At 37.6% G+C, this 26,944-nt stretch overlaps 1 long non-coding RNA gene across 1 annotated transcript in view; it reads left to right on the plus strand.

Moving 5' to 3' along the window:
* Positions 1-26,944, plus strand: part of LOC144317199 (uncharacterized) — a 97,181-nt gene that overhangs the window by 39,229 nt on the left and 31,008 nt on the right. The window contains exon 2 of the long non-coding RNA XR_013383133.1: positions 14,655-14,800. This is a non-coding gene — a long non-coding RNA (uncharacterized LOC144317199). The remainder of the gene's footprint in view (positions 1-14,654; positions 14,801-26,944) is intronic.

Consider the following 26,944-nt stretch of genomic DNA (forward strand, 5'->3'; position numbering starts at 1 on the left):
GGGCCTTCATTGCCTAATGTCTACTTTCTTGAAAACTGTCGTTTCATTTGTTTTCTGCAGCTTGTGTGTGTGTGTTGTTTCAGGTTCAGTCATAAATCTGTTTACTCCATCTTAGCCAGAAGTCTTTCATTGATCTTTTGACATTTGGTGGTTTGTTGCAATACACTGCTCAAATCTAGAAAACATATCTTGTTAATAAGTATATATTGTAAGGCATAAGTCAATGAATGGCATGTATGGTGTACCACATTTATTTACACATTTAGTTCCATGTTGTTTTGATATACAATTAGAATTAGACTACTATTCAAACCAGATTAAAGTTGCCATTAGAGCATAGTGGAGAGGGAGATCCCTGGGTGGCTCAGTGTTTTAGCACCTGCCTTCAGTCCAGGGTATGATCCTGGAGTCCCCTGATCAAGTCCCCTGATCAGTGCCACATCGGGCTCCCTGCATGGAGCCTGCATTCTCCCTCTGCCTATGTCTCTGCCTTTCTCTCTGTGTCTCTCATGAATAAATAAATGAAATCCTTAAAAAAAAAAGTGGAGAAAAAGGCAAGTTGTGAGAATGATCAGGAATTGGCAGGAAAAGATATGGCAAAAATAAAATGATGAGAAAGGAGGAGGACATATTGTAAAAATCAATGTGGTAGTAGTGTAAGAGGAGGAATTCATTATGTAATGAATATGTGTTTTCATGTGCATGGGGTAAGGCTATTCTCTTTTTTCTATGTCTCTGTACTACTCACTTCTATACATGCATCTTTCCTACCTGCATTTATAGGCATATAGCTCTAAATAGAGGATATGATAAATGAGGATGGTTGTTCATTCCTTTAATAAGTAATTTTTATTTGTTATCTATTCTAATTGAGGCTATGATAAAAGATGCAAGTCTTAATAAGGTAGATACAGTTCTTCATCCAAAGGATGGTAGAGTCTAGCAAGGGGGACAGATAATAGACTGTAACAACAGACTTTGTTGCTAAGCTAAGTGCAAACAGGGCACTAATGGAGCCATAGAATGCCACCTATTCCAGAGCTGGGTTGGAGGTGCTCAAGGAAAGCATCTCTGAGGCGAGATTTGAAAGATGAAGAATTGGGTAAATAAAGGGGGAGAGGGAGGAAGGGAAGGGTGTTCCAGGCAGAGGCAACAAGGCTAGTGTCAACAGAGAATGGTTTTGCAGAATGGCAAAGCTCAATATGGGTGAAGCAAGCACTGTAGGAGGTAAGGGAATTTATTGGAAAATTTGAGAAATTTGGGGGTAGTTTTGGCACTTTCCAGGTGTTAATGTGAATGGTGGCTAGAGTCTAACAAGCATCCACCCTAAGGATTCCTAGTCATGTTTCCTGGATATAAACCTGTCTGCAGAAGAGACACTGAGTGGGAAATGAGATCTTTTTCTTATATTGGTTTTCCTGGGTAAATCCCTCTCTCATCATTTTATAGCTAGGAGCATACCGACTACATGATAAAATGGGGGATTCTTATAGACTTTATGTATGTATTCTGACAGATTGTAGAAACTCAAGACAGTGTTTTTATCTATTTCAAATAGTTGGACATGTTGCTTGTGACTTTTGCAAATGAAGAAATATTTTGTGATTTATTTTGCAAATAAAGCCTGGGCAATATGAAGCAATGGATAGGTGACTATGTCTTGAAAAGTTTTGTTTTTCAGAAGAATATTTGGTTTTCTTTTGAGCTTTGGGTGGGGCATTTGTGTGTCTTAAGCATCTGTTTCTTGGTCTGCAGGAATAAAGGAGTGAGGATGTAATAGCAGTCAAGGTATAACAAGTGAGGATGTATCACAGTGACTCATATTTTGGCATTTTAGAACATAAGCCAAGCAATTTTTTAATTGTCCAAATGTGTAGAGTGCTAGGAACAGGGTAAATTACCTTCTTCGATCACTCAAGCAGTTATAAATCATTGATTAAATATTTAAAGTTCTTTCTGTTATTTAGAGAAGGCCGATAACTTTAAATTTGCATAATATCTCATAATAGTTTATTAAAAAATGATGCACAATGTGGAAAGCAATATATCATTTAAATTACTTATGAAGTAAAAGGATTCACCTTCCCCTGCCTTGTGGTTTATTGGAATAATTTTGATTGTAAAATAGTATTTTCTTTAAGAGAATTTGTACATATTTTTGTATTAGTTTTCCAGATATAAAATGAGGAAAGGAAAGAATAATTGTAAATTCTCTATCCACTGGTGACCAGTCATTCCAGACAACAGAGGTAATATTAGCGTGATTGTCTTGAGCATCTGTCTGGGCTCAAGTTGGAGCTCTGCAATTCCAGCTGTAGACTTGAGCTTGTTATCTAAACTTTCTAAGCATCTGACCATCAGTTTGCCCACCTGTGGCACAGGCATTTCAATAACACTTTTATTGTAAGATTGCATTGAGAATTAAATTAGTTTTTTCATGCTAGTACTAGGCATATATTAGAGGCTCAATACATGTTGACTATTATTATTCTTATTAGCTTATAGTGTGGTTAAATGTTTTGGCTCCCTCTGAGATCTTTATGAAAACTATGGATGGTTCTTCAGAAAAAAATACTTGTGCTCTGGACATTTTACATGTATTTTCAAGAGTCTCACCAACCCCTTGAGGCTTTTTCATAATTAAGAGCTGATAAGAGGGGGTTACATCCAGTATACATGGGGAGAAATTAGATGGATAAGAACAAGAATGTTTATATATAAGAAAAATTGGTAAATTTGATAATGGGAAGATATGGGGTTCCCTTCTGTTGGTATCTATTTTCTCATTGAAATAAGAAATGAGAGCTGTTGGTTGAGAATAGGGAAAGTAGGGAGTGTTGGAGCCCTAAGGAGAGAAAAATGAAAAATCGGGAGAATGAGAAAATGAATTGCATAGGGGAAATAGAGCAGGATTGCCAGGCAGTGCTGGGGCCCACTGGAGATTTTTTTTTAAGATTTTATTTATTTATTCATAGAGATGCAGAGAGAGAGAGAGAGAGAGAGAGAGAGAGAGAGAGAGAGAGAGAGAGAGAGGCAGGCAGAGACACAGGCAGAGGGAGAAGCAGGCTCCATGCAGAGAGCCTGACATGGGACTCGATCCAGGGTCTCCAGGATCACGCCCTGGGCTGCAGGGGGCGCTAAACCGCTGCGCCACCGGGTCTGCTCCCACTGAAGATTTGTGACCACAAATTCAAAAAGAGACCAGACAACTGTTTAAGTACAAATGCAGAATAGAAAGATGATTGAGGGTAATCAGGCTTAGGTATTTCCAGATGAGTATCATGGAAAGAGAGGCAAGGGAATTGTGATATAATATTTCTCAGGTGACTTCACCTATCCCTTGTTACAGGCTTTGGAGAATCATGAGCCATGGGGTGACATGCAGACCCTCTGTTACTGGGAAGTGGTAGGATATCCATCGTGGCAGAAGGGCAGGAGTAACCTCCCTTCCTCCTACTTCTCCATTCCTCTCTTCCTTATTAGGAGCCAGAGGGCTCAGAATCTTCATCTGCTGGGCCTTGTAGGGAGGAAATGCCTTTCTGAGATGGGGCAGGGAGGGAATCTGTACTCTAGAATAGATATTTGTGCCTTTTTCTAACTATTACTATCTTAAGTAACTATATTATACCTAATTCCATCTTAGGGAACTACATTTCTGACAAGAGAGTGTTCTGTTGTATTTTCAAAGCATTCTTTGATAATCTAAGTATTTATGCCTTTAATAAAACATTTTACAAGAAGCACTTTGTCTATAGAAATGCAGCATGAGCTGCATTTCTGTTGACTTAAAGGGGGAAAATATATGCCTTATTTCACTTGCCTTAAAGCCTAGGAAAATAAAAATAAATGAAGATAAGGGGTATAACTTTCCTTGCTCTTTTTAGAAAAGTGTTCTAAATTTCTCTATGTATTTGACTCCACTGGTAGCATTTTATTTTCTCCATCAACTTATTTCTGCTAAACCCTTGAGAACAGGAGTTGCTAGCAGTTTCTTTCAGATCACTGCCAGAACTTGCACTATAATAGAACATAACCTAGGGAAGCCACAGGACCGAAGGAAAGCCAACAGTTTCTGCCCCTATCACCTCCAAAGGATCTGGGTTTCTCCTTTCAAGACTGAGTTCTAGGAGTACTCTTTCACTTCCTCTTATGTAGAGACCTTTGTTTCTCAAGCAAAAACTATTTTACCAGCTGGTGTGGAAATCCAGTGCATATCCTACTCAGGCAGGAAATTGAGAGTGTGCTCTTTTCTGCTATCCACTGTAGAGAAGCAACATGAGATGATAGTGGGAAAAGGTAGGCTTTCAAAGTCAGCCAGACATGTGCTAGAATATTGATTTCTTGCAATTTGTAGTAATTTTTCTGAGTTTGACCTGTAATTGAGGATTTTATTTTCTCCTCCTCATCATCTTTGTTGTCATCTTCCTTCTCCTCCTCTAGCTCCTACTTCCTTTCCAGGGTATTCTAGCTACAGACGACAAAAGCATTGGTGTCATAGTAGTTTCAACCATAATAAGGATTTAGTGGCTTGTGAAAGTGGAAGTCGCAGGTAGGACAGCTTTCAAATAACTTAATCTTATGGCCCCTCCTTCCCGTTTTTATATTTTTTAGCCCTTCTCTCTTTTGTATACTGAATTCATTCCCAGGTTGGCAGCAGTTCAGGGCTTTGCATCACAAAGAACATTTTTTGAGGAATGTCCAGAATGTCTTCCAGAAGGTGAGGAAGAACTTTTGCAGAAGCCCCAGGAAGCCTCTCCCTGGTATCAGTGGGTCACATGACAATTTACTAACCTCTGGAAAAGAGGATGAGATTTCTTTTATTTTTGTTTTCTTTTTTACTTAAATTAGCCAACATATAGTGTATCATAAGTTTCACATGTAGAATTCAACAATTCTTCAGTTGCATATAACATCCTGTGATCCTCACATCACCTGCCCTCCTTAATGCCCATCACTCAGTTACCCCATCCCCCACCCCCCTCCTCTCTAGCAACCCTCAGTTTATTTCCTATAGTTAAGAGTCTTTCATGGTTTTTCTCCCTCTCTGATGACTTCCCATTTAATTTCCCTCCCTTCTCCTATGATCCTCTGCTCTATTTGCTATAGTTTACATATGAGTGAAACCATATGATAATTGTCTTTCTCTGATTGACTTATTTTGCTCAGCATAATAACCCCCAGTTCCATCCATGTCAGTGTAAATGGTAAGTATTTTTTCTGATGGCTGAATAATATTCCATTTTATATATATACCACATTTTCTTTATCCATTCATTTGTTGATGGACATCTCAGCTCTTTCCACAGTTTGGCTATTGTGGACATCGCGTCTATAAACATTGGGGTGCAGATACCCCTTCGGATTAAAACATTTGTATCTTTGTGGTAATATGGAGTACTACAATTGCTGGATCATAGAGTAGATCTATTTATAGCTTCTTGAGGAACCTCCATACTGTTTTCCAGAGTGGCTGTACCAGCTTGAATTCCCACCAAAAGTGTAAGAGGGTTTCCCTTTCTCTGCATCCTTGCCAACATTTATTATTTCCTGACTTATAAATTTTAGCCCTTCTGACTGATGTGAAGTGGTATCTCACTGTGATTTTGAGTTGTATTTCCCTGATGCCAAGTGAAGTGAAGCATTTTTCTGTGTCTGTTGGCTATTTTTATGTCTTCTTTGGAGAAATGTCCATTTATGTCTTCTGCCCATTTCTTGACTGGATTATTTGTTTTTTTAGGGTGTTGAGTTTGATAAATTCTTTATAGATCTTGGATACTACCCACTTATCTAATATGTCATTTGCAAATATCTTCTTCCATTCTGTAGGTTGCCTTTTAGTTTTATTGACTGTTTCCTTTGCTGCGCAGAAGCTTTTTATCTTGATGAAGTCCCAATCGTGCATTTTTGCTTTTATTTCCCTTGTCTTTGGACATGTGCCTAGCAAGAAGTTGCTGTGGCTGAGGTCAAAGAGTTTGCTGCCTGTGTTCGTCTCTAGAATTTTGATGGGTTCCTGTCTCATCGGTCTTTCATCCATTTTGAGTTTACCTTTGTGTATAAGAAAATGGTCCAGTTGCATTCTTCTATGTGTGGCTGTCCAGTTTTCCCAGCACCATTTGTTGAAGAGACTGTCTTTTTTCCATTGGATATTCTTACCTGTTTGAAGATTAGTTGACCACAGAGTTGAGAGTACATTTCTGTGTTCTCTGTTCCATTGATCTATGTGTCTGTTTTGTGCCAGTACCATAGTGTCTTAATGATTACAACTTTGTAATACAGCTTAAAGTCTGAAATTGTGATGCCACCAGCTTTAGTTTTCTCTTTCAACATTCCTCTGGCTATTTGGGGTCTTTTCTGGTTCCATACAAATTTTAGGATTATTTGTTCCAACTCTGTGAAAACTGTTGATGGTATTTTGATAGGGATTGCACAAAAATGTGTAGATTGCTCTGGGTAGCACAGACATTTTCACAATATTTATTCTTTCAACCCATGAGCATGGAATATTTTCCCATCTCTTTGTGTCTTCCTCATTTCTCTCATAAGTGTTGTGTAGTTTTTAGAATACAGATCTTGTACCTCTTTGGTTAGATTTATTCTTAGGTGTCTTATGGTTTTAGATGCAATTATAAATGGGATTGATCCCTTAATTTCTTTTACTTCTATCTCATTGTTAGGGTATAGAAATGCAACTGATTTTTGTGTGATTGAATTTATATCCTGCCACATTGCTGAAATCATATATGAATTGGAGTGGAGTCTTTTAGGTCCTTTCTTTCTTTCTTTCTTTCTTTCTTTCTTTCTTTCTTTCTTTCTTTCTTTCTTTCTTCTTTCTTCTTAATATTTTATTTATTCATGAGAGACACAGAGAGAGAGGCAGAGAGATAGACATAGGGAGAAGCAGGCTCTCTCAGAGGGAGCCTGACGTGGGACTTGATCCCAGGATCCTGGGATTTTGTCCTGAGTAGAAGGCAGATGCTCAACCACTGAACCACCCAGGTGTCCTACTTTTGGGTTTTTCACATACAGTATCATGTCATCTGCGAAGAGTGAGAATTTGGCTTCTTCTTTGCCAATTTCAATGTCTTTTAATTCTTTTTGTTGTCTGATTTCTGAGGCTAGGACTTCTAGTACTATACTGAACAAAAGTGGTGAGACTGGGCATAACTGTCATGTTCCTAACCTTAGGCAAAAAGCTCTATTTTTCCCCATTGAGAACGATATTCGTTGTGGGCTCTTCATAGTTGGGTTTTATGATATTGAGGTATTTTCCCTACATTCCTACACTGTACAGAGTTTTAATCAAGAAAGGATCCTATATTTTGTCAAATACTTTTTCTGCATCAATTGAGAGGATCATATGGTTGTCCTTTCTCTTATTAATGTGATGTATCATGTTAATTGATTTGCAAATGTTGAACCAACCTTGCAGTCCAGGAATAAATCCCACTTGGTTGTGGTGAATAATCCTTTTAATGTGCTGTTGGAGCCTATTGGGTAGTATTTTGGTGAGAATTTTTGCATCCATGTTCATCAGGGATATTGGCCTGTAATTCTCCTTTTTGTTGGGGTCTTTGTCTTGTTTTGGGATCAAGGTAATGCTGGCCTCATAGAATGAGTTTGGAAATTTTCCTTCTATTTCTATGTTTTGAAACAGATTCAGAAGAATAAATATTAGTTCTTCTTTAAATGTTTGGTAGAATTCCTCTGGGAAGCCATCTGGCCCTGGACTCTTGTTTTTTGGGAGATTTTTTATTACGGCTTCAATTTTCTTGCTGGTTATGGGTCTGCTCAGGTTTCCTGTTTCTTCCTGTTTCAATTTTGATAGTTTATATATGTTTCCAGGAATGTATCCATTTCTTCCAGATTGCCTAATTTGTTGGCATATAGTTGCTTATAATATTTTCTTATAATTGTTTGTAGTTTCCTGGTGTTGATTGTGGTCTCTCCTCTTTCATTCATGATTTTATTAATTTGAGTACTTTCTCTTTTCTTTTTAATAAGTCAGGCTAGGGGTTTATCAATCTTATTAATTCTTTAAAAAAAAAACAGCTTCTAGTCTCATTGATTTGTTCTACTGTTCTTTTGGTTTCTATTTCACTGATTTCTGCTCTAATCTTTATTAGTTCTCTTCTGCTGGATTTAGGCTTTATTTGCTGTTCTTTTTCCAGCTTCCTTAGATGTAAGGTTAGATTGTGTATTTGAGACTTTTCTTATTTCTTGAAAAAGGCTTGTATTCTTTTTTTTAAAAAAGATTTTATTTATTTATTCATGAAAGACAGAGAGAGAGAGAGAGAGAGAGAAAGAGAGGCAGAGACATAGGCAGAGGAAGAAGCAGATTCCCTACAAGGAGCCCAATGCAGGATTTGATCCCAGATCCCGGGATCACACCCTGAGCCAAAAGCAGATGCTCATACTGCTGAGCCACCTAGGCATCCCAAAGGCTTGTATTCTTATATACGTCCCTTTTTGGACAGGCTTCACTGCATTCCAAAGGTTTTGAAGAGTTGTGTTTTCATTTTCATTTACTTCCATGAATTTTTAAAAAATTCTTCTTTTATTTCTTGATTGACCCACTCATTCTTTAGTAGGATGTTCTTTAACCTCCATGTAATTGTGTTTCTCCCAAATTTTCTCTTGTGATTGAGTTCTAGTTTCAAAGCATTGTGTTCTGAAAATATACAGGGAATGATCTCAATCTTAGTACCAGTTGAGACCTGATTTGTGAACCAGTATGTGATATATTTGGAGAATGTTCAATGTGCCCTTCAGAAAAATGTGTATTCTTTTGCCTAGGATGGAATGCTCTGTATATATCTGTGAAGTCCATGTGGTCCAGTGTGTCATTCAAAGCCCTTGTTTCTTTGTTGATCTCTGCTGAGTTAATCTGTCTATTGTTGCTTGTGGGGTATTAAAGTCCCCTACTATTATTGTATTATTATCAGTTGTTTCTTTAATTTTGTTATTAATTGGTTTATATAATTGGCTGTTCTCAAGTTAGCATAAATATTTATAATAGATCTTCTTGTTGGATAAACCCTTTAAGTATGATATAGTGTCTCTCTTCATCTCTTACTACAATCTTTGGTTTAAAATCTAATTTGATGTGAGGATTGCTATCCCAGCTTTCTTTTGATGTTTGCTAGCATGACAAATGATCTCCACCCACTCACTTTCAATCTGGAGGTATCTTGAGTTCCTCTGGGACCCCAACAATTGTAATATTGTTTCACTTTATGGTATCACTGATTTCTTGAAGCCTCCCCTCTCATGGCCCATTAGTTGTTTTTCTCTTTTACTCAGCTTCCTTCCTTTCCATCCTTTTGTCTTCTATGTCATTGACTCCTTTTTCTGCTTTATTTACCTTTTAGAGCATCCATTTTAGACTGTATCTCAGTTAAAGCATTTTTAATTTTGGCCTGATTATATTTTATTTCTGCACTAAGAGATTATCTGATGTCTTTTATGCTTTTTTCAAGTCTAGCTAGTAACTTTATAATCATTATCTTGAATTCCAGCTCTGATATTTTACTTATATCCATATCAATTAGATCTGTGGCAGAGAGTATTGCCTCTGTTCTTTCTTTTGTTGTGAATTCCTTCTTCTAGTCATTTTGCCCAGAAAAGAATGGATGCACGAGAAAACAAAATAAAAAATATCAACTATGACCCAAGTGAAATACATACTAGACAAATCCAAAGAGGTCAGAAACCAAAAAAGAAAAGAAAAAGAAAGAAAAAGGGGAAAAGGAGAGAATATAATCTCCCAGGTGGATGAAGCAGAGTGATCCACTTGGTCCTAGGTGTATTTTGGTCTGTTAGAGGACACTACATCTCAAAATTGTAGAAAGTCAAACACACACACATACACACACACACACACACACACACACACACACAAATTGAGTACAGCAAAAGAATACATGTATAAAATGTAAGTATAAAAATGAAAGTTAAAAAAAGACAACAAAAAATTGATAAGAAACTAATTGAAAAGGAAAAAAAGAAAAAAGAAAAGGAAAATTTTAAATTGAAAGATAAAAGAATCATAAGAAAAAACCCTCATATTCTATATACTATTTCCCTTAGTGTTGGAGTTTTGCAGTTCTGTGTAATCCATAAACTTGGTATTCACCTCATGTTCTAGCTGGTCTTCTGGGAGAGGGGCCTGCTGTTCTGATTATCAGGGGTCTCTGCCCGAACGGAGTTGCACCACCCCTTGCTGGGAGTCTGGGCTCAGTGTAAGCTGCTTTGGGTTGCTCTATGAGGCTATTGTTCCCTGAAGTCTTTCCATGCTGCTTTAGAGGATAAAAATAAAAATAACCGTCACCCAATCTCCAGCCTTGGAGCTGAAAGATTGTGGCCCCCCTCTCTTCAGCAAACCCTCAGGGAAAAGTAGTCTTTAGTTTTGTGTGGACCAAACTCTACAGACTCACTCGATGTGCACTTGTGCTGCTCCTCCTGGGGGAGAGAGGAGGGTTGCCTCAGGCCTGCCACTTGCACGGCCCCCACTTGGAGAGGGGTTGCCCAATCCTGCAGTTTGACAAACCAAACTGACAGCCTATTCCTGGACTCCCTGACCATAGCTGGTTTCCCTGCTCCAATGCTTGGGAACTCTGCTGGCTCAAGTACCCTCGTTCTTTCTGTGACCCCAAGTGTCCTGAGACCACGCTGTCCCACTTTGGATTGTGCCCCACTTCACCACATGAGCAGCTTTTAGGCAGGGATGTCTCTCACTGGAGCAGACTTCTAAAAGTTCCAATTTTGCCCTCTACTGCTAGATCACTTTGTAGTAGCTGGCTTATGGAGGCTCCCCTTATCCCCACCATTTATCTTCCAATACATCCCCTCAGATTCACTTCTCTACACCTCCTACTTTTCAAAAAGTGGTTGCTTTTCTATTTGTAGAATTACAGCAATTCTTTTCTTACATCTCAGATTGAATTCATGGGTGTTCAGAATGATTTGACAGATATCTAGCTAAATTGAAGGGACCAGATGAAAGAAGTCCTTTACTCTTCCACCATCTTGCCTCTCTCTGATGAGATTTCTTTTAGACAGCTAAGACTCATCCTAAGAACTGGAGGTGGGGTTAACTTTCTCTGAGGCTGTATAGAGGAAGAGAAAATCTATGGAAAGAAATAGAGACTTTGCTAGGAAGGAATAAGGTGGGAATGGATGACAGGTAGGTAAGAAATATCCAGTCTACCCAGAGCTCAGGCACTACTCTCTCTTAGCTCTTCTGCTTATAACAAGTAGGATCCTTCTCTATTTGGTTCCTGGTTAAGATTGCTCAGGCACCTGGTCCCAGAGGTTGCTTACATCTACCAATATCATTTTCCTGAAGTAGACTTTCTGGGCACACAGCCTATACTAGAGTCTTAGAGACTCTGCCCTCTTCCTTTGTCACTCATTCTTTCTTTGTGCTTTTGGTGGACTGGCTTTTCTGACAGGGTTTTGTACTTTCTTTCATGAATTAATTTTCTCCTTCACATTCTCACCATCTGAGGCTTCCAGGTCTCATTTGAGATTCATGTGCTCCACTCAGTGAGAACTACTTTTCCTAGGAGCTCATCATCTGGTCTTTTCTTGTTACAGACTTCAGCATCAACTTTGAAATATCTAAAATCCAACTATGTTTGATTAATCTCCACCCATTATACCAGATTATTTTCAATATCAAATTATCCTCATTGTCATCATCCAGGGACATGGACTGGGTAGAGGAGAAAATACATGGACTGCTACTGGAGTAGCATGGAAGATTCACAGCTATAATTCCATTATTGTGACAAGAATGACTTCCCAGCTTGTGGAGTGGAGGATGAGGCTCCATCTTCAACATGAAGAATTAGTCTGCTTTCTCTGTTTTGAGGAGTTGCTGCCACTGAGGAAAGGGAAAGCATTGTGTTCTTGTAATCATATACTTACCTGTGACTAATTTCAAGGAATTTTAAAGCATAGTCCCAATTTTTCAAAAACACATATTAAAAACTTATTTACTACAAGGTTGTTTTTCACTCCTGACAGCAACTATATGTCATAATCTGTCAAACTCCCTCCAGGGAGGAATATGTGTTACTGTGAATGAAGGGGCTGACACAGGCCCCTTTCTTATGTTCTCTTCCAGAGACAGTACTTTGTTTTTTTGGAAAGAATAGTGGCACTAACTTGGCACTTATAGATGCACATGTTAAGACCTTTTACATATATTTAAGACACTTATAAAAGGGTCAAGGATTCAAGGGATATTATTTTCATGTTATTATGTAGTATTAGTCAACTTTAACTGAGTGTAAGCTATGTGTGCTAAGTATTTAGGTGTATTGATTTGTTTAGTCTCCACAAACTGCTATGAGGGTAAGTGGTATTATTATTCATCTGTTTTAGTTAGGACCCAGAGAGATAAAGTAATTTGTCCAAATTAACCCAGTTGGTAAACAGAGCTGAATTAAAACTAGCACTCTGTCTCCAAAGTGTTTATTTTCACCACGTGCACCTCTTGGAAGTCTGCACTGCACCCTTTTACCACACATCCCTTGCATGGTTATATGTTGTGTTACTTCTCTTATTTTTAGGACTAGTCCTCTGTTGTCTTTCTTTCTTGGCTCCTATTCTCTCATTCCTTTTCATGATTTCAGTGTCCTTTCCATGTGGAGACAGGTTCATGCCAGCAAGGAGTGGCCTAATGGGGCCTGAGGGAAGAACCACGTAGAGTTGAGAGAGGGGTATTGAACTGGATGAAATCAGTGAATAACAATTAATTCCAGGAAATCAAAAAGATTCCAAAGGTCTAGAAAAGGGGGACCCAGAATCTTAGCAGATAGAAAGTTATATACAGTGGCCTTAGTAGGCAGTCAGACAGTTGAGTAGGGGGCCATAGACCTGTTTCTCACTTGGGCCTGTCCATCACTTGATCCACCCTATTTCTAGTTTTATTTGTGGTGACCAAAACTTTTATGTGCCCTTCCCAGCATTGTTTCTGTGACACATCTTTATTTTGCCTCCTGGTCCCACATAAAGATCCCTGCATGGGGCCTGCTTCTCCCTCTGCCTGTGTCTCTGCCTCTCTCTCTCTCTGTCTCTGTCTCTGTCTCTCTCTCTCTGTCTGTCTCTATGAATAAATAAATAAAATCTTTTTAAAAAATTAAAAAATAAAAATAGGCAATGGACCTGAATAGATGTTTTCCCAAAGAATACATACAAACAACTAACAGGTATATGGATAATCAGGGAATTGCAAATCAAACCTATAATGAGATATCACCTTATAGCTTTTAGAATATCTATTCTCAGAGGACAAGAGATTCTTTATATGAGTGAAATCGTATGGTATTTGTTTTTCTCTGACTGATTTATTTCACTCACATGTGGAATTTAAGAAACAAAACAAAGATATAAAACATACTCTTAAATACAGAGAACAAACTGATGGTTGTCAGAGGGGAGGTGGGTGGGAGGGATGGGTGAAATAGATGAAGGAGTTTAAGAGTACACCTATCTTGATGAGCACTGAGAAATGGATAGAATTTTAAAATCACATTGTACACCTGAAACTAATGTAGCACTGTTAATTATACCTGAATAAATAAAAGATGTAAAATCAGGAAAAACAAAATATTGGATGAAAAAAAAAGATAGTTAAGTGCTGGCAGGGATGAGGAGGAAAGAGAACTCTTGTACAATGTTGGTGGAATATTTTTTCCACATGGAAAACAGTATTTCTCCATGAAATTAAAAACAGATCTACCATATGATTCAGCAATCCCTTTTCTGAGTATATCCAAAGGAAACAAAATTATTATCTTGAAGTGACATCTGTACTCCCATGTTTATTGTAGCATCATTCACAACAGCCAAGATGTAGGAACGACTTAATTTTCCATCAGTGGATGAATAGATCTCTCTCTCTCTTTCACATGCACATATACACACAAAGGAATATTATTCAACCTTTAAAAAGATGAAAAGGCTGTAGTTTATGAAACTATGGATGAAACTGGAGCACATTATGCTAAGTGAAATAAGCCAGAGAAAGACAAATACTGCATGCAATCACTTATATGTGAAATTTTTTTAAAAAAGGTGAAGCTCATGGAAACATAGAATTGAAAAGTGGTGGCCATGGGCTGGGGATGGGTGAAACAGGGAGAGGTTGGTTAAAGGGTGCAAACTTTGAGGTATAAGATGAATGAGGTCTGAGGTTCTAATGTATAACATGGTGACTATAATTGATAACACTGTATTGAATAATTGAAATTTTCTAAGAGGGTAATAGTTAAATATACTCACACACAAAGAAGAGGGTGAATACATGAGGTGATGGATGTGTTAATTAACTGGATGGAAGGAATCTTTTCACAGTGTGTATGTATATCAAATCATCACTTTGTATACTTTTAATACAATTTATACACAGTTGTATTTCTCAATTATACCTCAATAAAGCTGGAAAAAAGCCCAACAAACATTTTCTGGAGCCTTTTCCTGTGATGGTGACAGTGAGAGAGAGAACATGGGAGCACATTCTGTGTGAAGTTTTTTCATAGGGGTCCCTGGAATTAAAACAGAAGTAAACTTTCATCACTACATGGGATGGGATGTTATGTTTGTCTAATGAGCCCTTATATTTTCTCTCACTTTTCCATTGTCTTCAGCTGTAGGATATCTGAAGCAGGAGTATGTGTGAGAACAGAAATTTTTCTCAGAGACCAAAGGTACATGGCCTAAATGAATCATGACAAAACGCTGCCTGGTGTCTTCCCAGGTGTCACATATATGTGAGAAAAGGGACAAAGAAGAGGTAAGTATTGGGTAAGGACTATGGGAGGTTTAGTGATTTGCTGTTGCATGTTTTTATACTCTGTTGAAAATGTACAATTACATGGCATGCTGATTTAAATTCATTTTAACACCAGATATAAAATTCTCAGAAGAAAGATTACCAACTTGCCTATTTATTAAAAATCAAGCAAGCTGTGGCTGAAAATGTTTAATGAAAATAGACTCTTTGGGGGAAACCATGCTGAACTATCGTTGCTTAAGGGACTGTGTGCAGATTCCTATTACTGGCAAGGTACTCACTCCATCAGCGTGAGTGACATCCTTCTCTCCTCTGGCCTTCCGCTCCACTGGCTCGTGGCTATTACCATTCTCAAGGTTAAGCTATGAACAAGAGTGTTGTTAGTTGGAAGCCTGAGAATGTGAGAATTTCTCCCTTTTGGTCCTAATTCTGAATAATGTTCACTAGCAATTCAAGCCTTTTTTTTCCACCCATAAAACCAATGTGATTCTCATACTTCATTCTTTTTACTTACTGAGCCTCAGTTTCCTTGTTCTATTAAGTAAAGAACATAGATTTCAGAGTTTCTTTCTAGCTCTGATCTCCTGTGGTGTCTGTGACCTGACAACCTTGAGAAAAGGACAAAAGTAGTTCATCAGTGAGGAACCTCATTTTAAGTATCGGGAGTTTCTGGAAAAAAAAAATGTGTCGAAAATTGAATTTTAAACATGCCCAAAAAATGGTTTCTGAGGGAAATTTTTAGTGACCTGCTTTGGAAAGTTCTTTTCTCCAACTTTATCTAATTTGATGTGTTTTGATAGCTTGACTTAAAATAACCACTTGTCTGTTGTTTTCTGCCTATAAAATACAAACTTGTTTTGCCAGATACTTGTTAAATGGTAAAAGCATCAATAAACTCCTCAATCTCCATGGTGCTGTGTGGAAATCATCTGAAGAGAGTTGAATATATAATACTTGCCTCTGGGAGAGTGTCTGATATAGCAATTGTGTATATAATGAAGGACAAAAAAAACAAAAGAAGAAGTTATGATATTTTAATTGAGTACAAGGAATAGCAAATATCTCAAGTGATATACTGAGTAAGTTTTTATTTAGTGGAAGGGAGAAGACATCATCTCCTGTAGTAAATTAAGAGCACAGGTTGAGAGACATCAGAATTTATGAACCCACAAAGCGAAAGAGAGATGCCCTCATCGATTTGGGGAGAAGTCTTGAGCATTTGATGACATCTGGAATACTTGAAAATGTGAGCTTAACTCATCCTGAGGAAGATCCAATTTTTTTTACTATAGTAGGTGGTATAGTGTCCTCCCAAAGATGTCTATACCTATTCCCTAGAACCTGTCCCTGTGTTACCCTGAATGGGGTGAAAGGGACTTTTGCAACTGTGATTAAGGTCGGGGAAATAAAACTGCTCTAATTTTATCAGTCCTTTAAGCCAGAGAACCTTTCCTAGAGATGTGATCAATTAAAAAGGATCAGGGAGATGGGGTGTCACTGACTTTGAAAATGGAGGAAGAGGCTATGAGCTAAAGAATTCTGGTAGTCTCTAGAGCTAACAAAAACAGATTCTTCTTGAGAACTTCCAGAAAGGAATGCAGCCCTGCCAATACCTTGATTTCAGTTGACGAGATGTCTATGAGACTTCTGACCTACAGAACTGTAAGATAATTAATTTATGTTGTTTTAGGCAATTGAATTTGAAGTAATTTGTTACAGCAGCAATAGAAAAACAATATACTTACTCAAATTCATACCCACGTAAATAAAAACTCTGATGTTTGAATGTTAAATGACTTTACAAAAAAAATAAAGATTTCATCCTCAAAATCTCTTATATTATGCTCTGACATGGAAGTGTTTATGTCTTGCAATACTGAAACCAGATCAAAATAAAAATGGGGTGCTTCTTTAATTTTTCTGACCACCTGTGGTCTTTCTTTGGCTTATGCAGGCTGATCTTTTTTTGGTGTATACTGGGCTTTCTTTTGGGGATGATGGCTCTTTGCCTTTCATCACTAACTTGGCTTAAAAGCCTTTCAATTTGTACTTTGTCATTTGAATTATTTTTGTTAAGTGTTTTAAGGTTTTTATGGAGACTACAATATTCTAATCTTTTTCTTGAGATTTCTTGCTTTAACTTATGCTTGTTTTTATTTGTATGTATTTTGAATGAACTTGGTTTGCTTGGTCTTTGTTCTTTCTCCTAATGTTCAGATTCTCTTGGCCTTGAATATTGAGACAAGATCTACCCATTCACTTGAACACATTTTGTATAATTTAATATGCAAATAACTCATTATAGGGATTCCTAAGTATAGAAGCCTCCAGGCAAATATTTTCTATAGATTTCTTCTGGGTCTCCCACTTCAAGGAGACTTGATGACATATATCTAAAGACTTGCCCTTTAGTCTCTTTCATCCAAAGGATGAAAGTCTGTATCTGGAAGAGGACCTTCACACAATCATATCACCCCCCCAATCTGGGATTTCTAGTGTCCAGAACTGTGAGAAGTAAATTTCTGTTTTGTAAGCCATCCACCCTGTGGCATTTTGCTATAGCAGCCTCAAGGGATTAAGACATCCCTCTCAAATTGACTCACTTAAAAATTGTGATTATTAGGCTACAGAGAAGTCTCGTAGAAGTCCTAAAAATGCTGAACAACTAGTACGTAGGAAACGCAGGCACTAGGGTAGCATGGGATTGCTCAGCAATCAGCTCATGGACTTTCTAATACTTTATCACTTGGAAGCTTTTCTTTCTCTTTGTCTTGCAACAGTCTGAGGTTCTCAACATCTCAATACAAACTTCTAGAAGAAGAATATGATTATCTTCCACCCTTTCCCACCGTGATGGCTCCTGGGACAACCATCTTGCTTGGGACAAGAACATGGATTAAGTATGGCCATTCAGAACTGGCCCTTATTGGGGCAAAGACTGGAAATGACTCCTAGAGAAAGTGCTTTGGTGGAGTGGGACATGTCTGGTCCCCCAATTCACATGTCCCACTCCTACTGCTCCTCTTTATATCCTCTATATTTTAGGTTTTTGCCCCTCAATTGGTATAACATTTTTTTGGTATTGTTTTCCTGCTTTTACTTTAATACTCTTTTTAGAATACAACTTTGGGTTTTCTCTTTAGCAATTTCTTATTACAATTAAGACACATTCTGGCCAATATTTTATCTTGGAGGTTATTATCAGCAGACTGAGTTCATTTCTTATCTTGTCCTTACTGCCATCAGGAGTTATAAGAAGCAGGAGACATTTGATTCCATCATTTCTTGTAGCAACAGCTCCTCTGGGCTATATGACCCAGAGATTATGACCCTATTTTGAATTTTAAAATGATCATTCTGGCTGCTGTGTGATGAATATAAGTCATAACAACACAGGAGACAAAGTAGCATAACCAACCTAGATGCTATTACAGTGGTCCAGGGAGGAGACAGGTGTGGCTTGGACTAGGGTGGCAGAAGTGGAAGCTATGTAAAGTGATCAAATTTGGCATTTATTGTGAAATTAAAGTCAATAGTACTTGCTGTGGTTGGATGTGGAGATTGAAAGAAAGGGAGAAGTCAAGAGTAACTCCAAGTGTTTTGTGGTATTTTCAGTAAATGTGGATGTTCATTTACTTAGCCAATGAATACTTGAGAAGAAACATGTTTAGGGAGAATGGGAAAGAATCATATCAGTTGAGCTCTTGACTTACATAATTATGCTTTGTTTGAAACATTGTCTTCATTTAACTTTGGAAAACATCTCTTGGCTTTTTTCCTGCATGCCTCCCACTCATTCTGTTTCTTTTTAAAATCCTCTTTCTCTTCCCAATTCACAAAGATTATAATAATGTAAAGCTACTTCTTATTTTTTTTCTGCCTAGGTGATTCTTCATCCAATCATGTAAATACTATCTACATGTGATTTTTAAATTTATGTCTCCAGGCCAAACATCTCTAACTGCAGGATCATATATAAATAACTTCCTCACCAAGTCAACTGGTCTAATGGACATCTCAGACTCTTGACTTTACCTTTTGGGCAAAGATTGATATTTCTCAGAACTTCACGTATTCTATAGCGGGCCTTTTTGATTTTTCAAACTATATCCTTAGGTTATAGACTTTTAATGTAATAAACTCACTGGCTAGGGCTTTTTCCTGGCCATTATATTCCAGATTTGTTTCATCCAAGAAATGCTATTGGAGAGCTTTTTTAGGGGTTTCTTATCCAAAGTTATCCTATAACTAGACTTCTGAAAGTGTACTCAGGCAGAAGTAAAATGTTTTATGACATGGCATAGTAATACCTTCATTATGCTCATTCTGTTGGTGAAATTTAAATCTCTTCATTGTTGCTAAATAATGGGGTTGTTAAAAGGTATTTGATAATTTCAAATATTGAGGTTTGGATCCCTGCTGGATTTTTTCTCATTTATTTACTTTAATATTGAATGAAATATTTTCAACATATGGATCTCAGGAAGCAGGATGACTGATGAGAAGTGTTTGTTTAATAATTTGATATTTAGTCTTCATTTTAGATAGATCATATTGAATTTTATAAGGTGTAAAGTTCAAAATAGATTTCAAAATATGATTCTTAGTAGGCACTCTGTTTGCCAATGTGGTGAGGGGGAAGGGCATAGACTTTGGGAGTCAGATATTTCTCAATTCAAACTCCAGCTTTACCACTTTCTAGTTGTGTGAACTTGGGCGAGTGTTTCAATTCTGTAAGTATCCTTTCTAAAGGAGGATATTTTTGCAATGAGGATTAAGTCAGGTTGTGTTTGTTAACAAGTTAGCACGCTGTCTGGCACTGAGTTATATCTCTTTCTTTATTACCTCCTTTGTTTGCTGAGTAAGTCCTCTTACAATGAGTTCGTTCAAATTTCAGTGTAGAGTTACTGAGATACTTGAAATTAGATTTCTACTGCCTGCTGTTCAGTGCTTTTCCTTTTAAATAGTATGCCAATCTTGTTGCCAAATGATAATTAATATATTCTTTTAATATCTAAAGTAGCAGGGGTCCCAGATTAAATCTAAATTATTTCCTCCCTAGGGTTCTAGGGGTATTTGATGGATCTTTGCTTTATCAAACCAAAGAACCTCATAGGAAAGAATTCAATCTATGAGAGGGAGAAATGGGGGTAAAATTCTGGTTTCAGGGCAATGGGCTATAGGGCTCAGAGAGGCCAACAGTAAGCTGAGTGTGGACCTTTGAGCCCAGAGCTAGACTTTAATCTAACCAGGCTCTTTGTGTTTCCTTGGAAGGCTTTTTAAAAATTTAATTTTAATTTTATCAGAGAGGAGTCTTATGCCTTAGAAAAATTTGAATACTTTGGCATGTATTGTATATAATGTTGGGACTTGGAGAAAATTTAACTCAGAAGTCAAAATGAACATTATTCATGCTAATGTTATGCTACTACTTTCTTCATATGCCTATAATATTTTCCAGGACTTAAGTTTTTTTCATCTAACATTTGGCAGGATTCTTATTTCTATTTAAGTTTGTAGGTCATGACTAATGTTCATCAATCAATTAATGTGCACAGGACATCAAAGTCAGCTGAGTTTATAGCCACTTATTTATGAACTTGTTTTATTATTAATGATTTCTTAATTTTTATTAGACACAGTTGTATCAAAATCACTTTCTTGAGTTTGCAACAATTTGTGTTTATCTCCATTTCACAATATGACTATTTAGAAAATATTCTTTTGATATAATGTCTATTTCTCTTGGGTGTGAAAAATAGATGTTTTAACCAAGGCAATTGGTTTAGATCTCTATTAGAAATATAGACATTTTTTTGTCACAACAAAGCATTGGATACATAAACTGATAGGCTAAATTAGGTTGTACAACTCATAAGAAACAGAGGAGGAACAGTACCCATCAATAGTAATTTAACAAATTGCTATTGTAACAAAGTAACAAAGTGATTTAAACTTATCAAATGTATTCCTGAAGTATGATCAAGCAATGAGTTTTCATCATCAAGCTCTTTTTTGAGAAGCAGTTGTTTTCAGTCCTTATAGTCATGTGGGGAGCTTCTAAGAAATGCTGATGCTCATGCTCCTGGACAAATCAGAATTTGCCTATATAATTCTAATATGCTGCTTAGGTGAGGGCCTGCCACTTAAGAGTTGAATTTAGCATTCATTAATTTCTGAGGAGAGCAGGTGAATATGACTTTCAGGGCAGCCTGAGGAGAGCAGGTGAATATGACTTTCAGGGCAGCCTGAGGAGAGCAGGTGAATATGACTTTCAGGGCAGCCTTGTGGGGTTTTTTTATATCTAGCCTGGTTGCTTGTCTGAGGAATTTAAAATTTTATGCCTGAGATGGTTCTAAACATTTATTATGGGATCTCTTGAAGTATTCATTTTCACCCTCCCTAAGGAGGGTTGCTACTAGTAACAGAAATAGAGTTCATAAGTGTTTGTTTGTTTCCCATCCCATTCACTTGTTGGGGAATTCAGATTCACACCTTTGATCATTTGCCTATACAATAGAAAACAACTGGCTAAAGAAAACTCAAGCTATGTATTCAGTTAACAGCTAATCTGCATTCGGGCAGTTACTTCAAGCTGCTCTGGAGGCTGCTATCATCTGTCATGGGAGGTATCCAGACAAAGGTATTAATTAAAACTCATTAGGATAGTCAAAATGGATTGTCTATTTTGCTTCCATCTTCATTCTCTTGCATCTCCATTAGTTTTACAGTCATAGCCTTGGCTGTGACTCTAAGTTTTGTTTACTTACCCTCTACATAGATCTGCCAATTTCACACCTGCATAAGTTTGCCATGCCTTCTCGGCATGCTCGCCTGGTGTCCTCACTCCTTGGTCCTCCCACTCATCCTACATGCTTGCTTCCCAAGCCTGCATCCCTATGCTGCCATTCTTGCTCCTGTTGTTCACTTGCCAACATCTTCTTTATCTGTCTCAACACTCATCTATTCTGATGCTCTCTTCTCTTGAGCCTGAGCTCTGTATCTATTCTCTCTTTTGACCTCTACCCATTTCTGCTAGCCTCCATCCACCCAGGAGACTTAACCATGAATTTCTACCAGATTATGTAAAAAAGGGGGTAGTTTTCCTTTCCTAAAAGAGATTTTAACCAAGCTTTGTTTTTATTCTATTACTATGAAGGCCTTTAATATCGGTGCTTGCCTGCATTTTGGTAAAATAACCCATTGTAAGATAAATGGAAAATTCTCTACAATGTATAATTAGAGTATATTATAAAATTGCATATACTCATAGAATATTGGGACAACAGGGAGCAATTAGCATGCAAAATACAACCTGCAATTATAATTAATAATAATTACATATAAGAGTATATAATTTTTATGTCTTATAAAATATAGCAAGGAAAATAAATCTGAAGCTGAAGTCTTATGTCTAGAAGAAGTTATGTCAACTTAAATAAGCATCAGTCTTTGGTGAGTGAGAGTAATAAAAAGGCCGGATCAATGGACACTTCTGCAGACAAATGATATTTTCTACCCTTATGAGCATAATTTCTGTCCACTGTAGGACTACATCAAAATCAAGTTTGTGGGTAATTTGAGGATCTGTGTAGTTCAGACTATGTCCAACATTTTATTGGGAATTTCATGTGCATTCTGGCTGTGGGAAAAAAAAAGGCATGTTTTTTTAGCTCAAATACTGTTTTTTGATATATACTCCATAGTATATATCCAATTAGGTTTCATTGGAATTAATGATTCTCATGGAGCTTGCTGAAACAAGGATATTTGACCATTTAAATTTCTGAGCATGGGAGTCCACATAGTACACAGAATATGCACCATTATAAAATAAATCCTTTTTATTTACAGTGATCCAGCAAAATCTGAGTGTCTTTGTATATAGATAACTAACAGAATTGGAAAATCAGGTGAGGAAAGTTCAAGAATAATATTTCCAAAGAAAGCTGTGGCCCAATGTGAATATTAAACATTAATGTTTAAAAGTAAAAAAATAAAAATAAAAAAAATAAAAGTAAAAAAAAAAGTCAAATTTTTGCAGAAGATTCTCTTGATGAAGCAATTCTGGAATTTTTATACTGTCTGGAAGACAAGGCAAAGATCTAGCTTTTTATGAGTGCTTGACATAATGTGAAAAGTGTTATTTTGTTTTCCCTTAGGGGTAAAAGGATAATAGGACAGTCCTAGATTCTCAAGATGGATTCTTATCTAGATAAGGTACAGAGGAGTGTTCCTCTTTATGCAATTCTCAGTCACTTCAGATGGGAAGGTCTGATTTTTGCTTTGTTGTGATATTAAAGGGGGGCAGTTTAGGGTAAAATATTAGAAGTTATGGCTTTTTTTTTTAAGTCTTATTGCATCATTAAAATGTCAATCCTTGAATGGAAAATGATAATTCACATTTTATTCAGAAGTTTCTGATTCCTAGAATTCTTAATAAAAATTCCATAGTTCCCAGAAACAAGTTTCAATGTCTATAATTTATGCTATTGAGTTGCTCTTATAACTTATGTAAGTAAACATAGGGAAGCATCTTTTTCTAAAAGCTTCCCGGAAAATGACAGGCAAAACATTCAAAGATAGCAATCAGTTTTGTGTCATGATTGAAGTACTGGGGGGATTTCCATATTGATCTAGACCAGTAGTTGTCAGAGTACCCTTCTCCCCCAACAACAATATTGGTATCACCAAAAGGGTGAGGGCAGGGCAGGGTAAGTGTCCTTAGGAATGCAAATTCTCTACCCCTACCCCAGATCTACTGAAACAGAAATTCTTCAGTTTTCTCTTCAGGAACCCAACAATCTGTATTTTAACAAGCCCTTCTGGTGATTCCACTGCATGCTAAAGTCTGAAAAATAGATCAGTGTGTCTATCCAACCATTCATTCATTCAAAATAGCTATTGCCACCAAATATGTACCATATACTATTCTACATTGCTATGAAGGAATTGGAGGCAAGGAAAGTGATAGCAAAAAAGGGAGGTAAAAATTGCATATCCGGATCACCTTTGGAGATTTGTCTAATTAAAATTCCTAGATTTCACCTAATACCCCAGTGAACCACCACCTTTCCTTGTATTAGTCATGCCTTCATCCAAGGAATAGGGAGGGCAGAATGGTGAAAGCTTTCCTAACCTCTGTTGAAAGGACAAAATATTGACGGAGGATCCCTTCTCTGTAGGCAAAGGCTGCGCACAGAGCAAGAGGAGAGTATTTCCACACTAGAGGCATCATTTGGTGGCAAGTCTGTTTACTACATTTGCAGGAAGGAATAGGAAACATACAGAGATAATAGAACTTCTAAGGAATGGGTGTTTCCAGGCATCACTCAGCTCAGAATATATTTTTTACAGTAGATATTTATAACACTCTTCCTGTCGCTGAGGTACAAAGCACAGGACTCTGGCAGAGCATGTATGGAATTTTAAAAGAGGAACTTAGGTTCCAGCCAAATTGGACCATCACTTTTTCCTGAACATTTCCCACCTCCTCCCATTTCCTAGGCTTTGATCAACCTCTTTCTGCCATCTGGAATGCCTCCACCTCATTTCTACTTCTCAAAATCCCATAAATTTACTAAGGCACAGTTAAAAAAAAAAAATCCTGTTAAAAATACTGGCCTGATATCCCTCTGCCCCTCAATGTAATACAATGTCTCCTTCCTTCAGTTTCCTCATAGCACTTGGTGTGTACTTTTGTGTTATGGGCCCTATGTTCACACTGGCTTATGTAGAAATATGTGTGGTTTCTAAAAATGAATCTAACTTATCATCCACCCCCATCAGCTGTAGAGAAGACTTGATTTTAGCACTTCAAGTTTACTCATTCTCTAGACAAGTCAGGATTTAAATTCGGTCAACTTAGGTTCATGCCTTCTACCAGGGTTGGTGGTCCCTTATAAGTATCACTCTTCTCCTTTCAGCCTCTGGAAGGGAAGCTCAGGGGCCTCATGACATAGGGGAAGCAGGTGTGCATAACTGGTCTTCTGTGACATCTCACTGTGTCTGTTCAGGAGGTATCTCTGGCTGTGTTGCTCATCTGTGCTCTTGGTATGATCAGTCTCTTCCACTATCTTCTCTTTCAACTCCCACTGGTGTGGCTGTCCCCAGAGTCCCCTGGCCTTGCAGCCTCTGCTAGGGGTCCTCTATCTCCCTGATGCATCATTCTCAAGTAGGCTTAAGGACTCTTCTTCACACACTGAGGTTCTTCATTTTTCAGATATCTTCCATGCTTTCTGAAAGGACTCCAGAGATTTTTCTGGGTTATTTTCTAGAGTAGAGGGTGGGGTTTATCTTAGACTCTCTCAGCCTAAACACAACTTGCTACTAATTCTACTCTGTGGGCCACCCTGAGGAGTGAGGAGTGAACTGGGTCACTCTCCTCCAAAAGTCCCTGGAGGAAGTGATGCTTAGGGATCCTGCATCCTGAGATAATGGGACCAAGACAGAAGCATATCAACTCTCTGGCTCTTTCCTCAGTTTCCTCCTCCAGCCTCAGGATGGGCTTTCCTCAAATCCCTCTTCTTTTCCCTACTGTCTCCCCATTCTATGTTTACAGCTAAAACTCTACAATTCAGTCTTCTGTGCTTGGCAGTTGGTATTTCAAAGCACATCTTTGAGTTTCTGAGAAAATGCTTGCCTTTCATGAATCTAGCTCTTGTATTTGAAAGCTAGGGGTTTTCATGTCTATTGTGAACCGTCTAAATTAAGAAAGTCATAGTGTGGCTGTGACTTCTTTATTCTAGGCAGAGTCACTCTCTCCTTGAAAATGGTGAGCATTTCATCTTTGGTGCATGGGGAGCCCCAGGGTGGAACATTTGATTGGGAGTGACAAATAAAGATATTGAAAAACAAATGAAAAATTTGACTTTTTCTGCTATGCCTCTTTTGGTTTATCACATACTATCTTTTATCATATTACGTATCTTCTTGTTTTCACATACCTCTTCTACTTCTCTACTAATTCTCACTCAGACTTAACTTGACATAAGGGTGGGGCCAAAGGCCTGTTCATCTCTAGATGCTTCTCAGTGCCTAATGTGATACTATCTTCAGAAATGTTCCTTGCATAGTATTAATTCTCAATATTTTATTAAGATTTTCTCCTATAAAATGGCTGTATGTTCATTACTGAAAAATATTTCCCTTGCCTGTGTCATCTTTTTGAGTTGCTTATTTAAATCTGAGTAGAAAGTAAAATTATCTCAGGAATTTGCCTGTGATTCCCTGAACTTACACTGCCTTTATTTATAGTGATGATACTAAAAACCACCACCTGATATTGATTTTTTAAAAAGGCACCAGTACTCATTAGCTTTGCCTAATTAAAGGAGTGCTCAGATAGATTCTTATAGCTGTTAACCACCTCTGTGAGTTCCCTACTCTTCCTCTCCTTCCCTCTTCCACCCTTCTTTCCCTTTTCTTCTTCCCTCCTCTCCCCCTTCCTCCCTCCCCTAGCTCACCTGAACATGCATTTTGAAAGCAGATGTATAGAATCCAAAGGAAGTACTTAAGCACACTAGCGCCTGAAGAATGGATCTAGGCAGTTATGATGGGCTAGTTGGCTTGCTCATTTTAGTTCTCCTATGTCCCAGCTTGGAACCAACAAGAACCTTGAGTCTGGTCTCTGAAATCTGCAAGATTAGAAGGATATTAGCAGGGTGGTTTTTTTTTGTTTTTGTTTTTGGTTTTGGTTTAGGACTCTAAAAACAGACTTATTATTCAAAATAATAAAAATTTGCGGGCACAAAAGGAATATCTATCTACCCATAGTGTTAATATAGATAATAGATAATACTTACTTGTTTACAGATTTGTTATTTCATAGATCAAGATTTGCATCTTTAATTCTCAGAGTTATTTCAATAATAAAAATATGAAACCTGCATATATGAATCAGAGTCCTAGAACTGACTTGAGCAGGAAGGGAATTTATTAAAGGAATAGCATGGATAGAATTGCCAAGAGTCTGGAGCACCTAGCTCAGACTCCATATCCATAAGTCCCTGTCATCATAGCTGCAGTGTTAGGTGCTTCACTTAGGTTGGCAACCTGGACCCTGCTGGCACAGAGCTCTGAAACTGCTGCTGCCAGGGAACCTGATATTGCTGCCGCAGCTACCAGACATAAGGGAGCTTCCCC

This window comes from Canis aureus, chromosome 7 (assembly GCF_053574225.1).
Source record: "Canis aureus isolate CA01 chromosome 7, VMU_Caureus_v.1.0, whole genome shotgun sequence".
Classification (NCBI taxonomy): Eukaryota; Metazoa; Chordata; class Mammalia; order Carnivora; family Canidae; genus Canis; species Canis aureus.